Source organism: Scylla paramamosain, chromosome 39 (assembly GCF_035594125.1).
Source record: "Scylla paramamosain isolate STU-SP2022 chromosome 39, ASM3559412v1, whole genome shotgun sequence".
Classification (NCBI taxonomy): domain Eukaryota; kingdom Metazoa; phylum Arthropoda; class Malacostraca; order Decapoda; family Portunidae; genus Scylla; species Scylla paramamosain.
The window spans coordinates 5,865,001-5,867,099 of record NC_087189.1 but is presented as its reverse complement, the minus strand read 5'-3'; positions in this window follow the sequence as shown (position 1 = coordinate 5,867,099).

The following is a 2,099-nucleotide window of genomic DNA, read 5'->3' as shown; positions in this document are numbered from 1 at the left end:
TCTCTCTCTCTCTCTCTCTCTTGGGATACGAGAGAGAGAGAGAGAGAGAGAGAGAGAGAGAGAGAGAGAGAGAGAGTGAGAGGAAGAATAATGACAGCGTAAACAAGGTGTGAGTGTTTGGGTGGACGTGTTTGTGTGTGTCAGGGGACCGTGTGTGTGTGTGTGTGTGTGTGTGTGTGTGTGTGTGTGTGCGTGTGTTAGTATGAATAAAAGAAGTAGTGTTTATAATAACTTTAAGAATGTATGTGTATTTTGCATCTTGAGGTCTCTCTCTCTCTCTCTCTCTCTCTCTCTCTCTCTCTCTCTCTCTCTCTCTCTCTCTCTCTCTCTCTCTCTCTTCCTCAGAATAAAATATGGTTTGTTTACTTATATATAACATTTCTTAAAGAGAGAGAGAGAGAGAGAGAGAGAGAGAGAGAGAGAGAGAGAGAGAGAGAGAGAGAGAGAGAGAGAGAGAATCCTATTGAGAAAGAAGTGAGAAAAGAGTTTTCTTGTTCCTAATACTTCAATTTACTTTTATAATCCGTCTTTCCTCATCTTCTTCCTCCTTCTCCTCCTCTTCCTCCTCCTTCTCCTCCTCCTCTTCCTCCTCTTTCCTCCCTTCCCTCCTAATTCTCGCTCTCTTTCCTGCTTTCCTCCTTTCTATCTCGCGTTTAATGCCTTCCTTATCAATTTTATTTCATCCATTCATCTCTCTCTCTCTCTCTCTCTCTCTCTCTCTCTCTCTCTCTCTCTCTCTCTCTCTCTCTCTCTCTCTCTCTGGCCGTGAAAACAAGCCAAGCCACACTGTGATCACCTACACGCACTCCGTCTTAATTTAAGGTCGATAATCTCATTCTCTCTAAAGGTTTCCAATACCTTAAGAATACGGTCCCCTCCTCTTCCTTACTGCCTCCTTAGGTTTAACTCATAGAAAACGAGCAGAGGTTAAGTACCGATGGAAAATGGACCTTGAGTAGTAGTAGTAGTAGTAGTAGTAGTAGTAGTAGTAGTAGTAGTAGTAGTAGTTGTTGTTGTTGTTGTTGTTGTTGTTGTTGTAGTAGTAGTAGTAGTAGTTCTAATTTCGCAAACATTTATGTGAGAGAAAATAAAAATGGGAAAAATATTTATTAATCGAAAAAACATTTATCTGGATGATGTTTCTTATATTTCTCTCTCTCTCTCTCTCTCTCTCTCTCTCTCTCTCTCTCTCTCTCTCTCTCTCTCTCTCTCTCTTTCAAGTAGTCAAATTTTACGTATTGGTTTTCTTGAGAGAGAGAGAGAGAGAGAGAGAGAGAGAGAGAGAGAGAGAGAGAGAGAGAGAGAGAGAGAGAGAGAGAGTTAAAGGACTAGACAGAAAGAGATGTAGGTTTTGTCAGATGTGATAGGAGGTAATGGAGAGAGAGAGAGAGAGAGAGAGAGAGAGAGAGAGAGAGAGAGAGAGAGAGAGAGAGAGAGAGAGAGAGAATCTTCAATACAACTAGAATAAAAACATTTTCGCTAACCAGAAAAAAACGGAAGTAACCATAGAAAACGGATACATTTTGAGGAAGACTAAAGAGGATCAGATGGAAAGAAGGAAAGGGACCGAAAAATGGAAGGAGGAGGGAACTTTTAGGAGGCAGGGAGGGGGTGGAGGGGTGGAGAGAAAACCAGTGAGGCGAAGAGAGATATGAATCCTTAGAAACACTGTAAGATGGATGTTCGGAGCTTCTATTGAACCGCCAATCATTGAGAGCTGTGAGGGAGGAAGGGAGGGAGGGGGAGAGAGAGAGAGAGAGAGGATGGTAAGGGTAACTGAGGGGGGAAAGGAGAGAAATATGCAAGGAGGAAAGAAGGAACGAGGGAAAGATGAAAGAATGGGAGGAGAAGAGGAGGTGGGGACAGGAGGGGGAAGAATTATGCAAATAGGAAAGTCTTAAGAGGAAAGGAGGAAGGAGGGATAAGGATGGAAGGAGGAAATTAAATATGGAGAGAAGAAAAGGTGAAAGGAAGGTGAAGCGAAGAAAACGGAAGAAAGAAAAGGTAAGAATGAAAGTGCTGAAAAGGAAGAAGGGAAAGAAGGAAGGAAAGATGAAAAGGAAGGAAAGAGGAAGAAAGAGAGGGAATTAAGGAGAAAA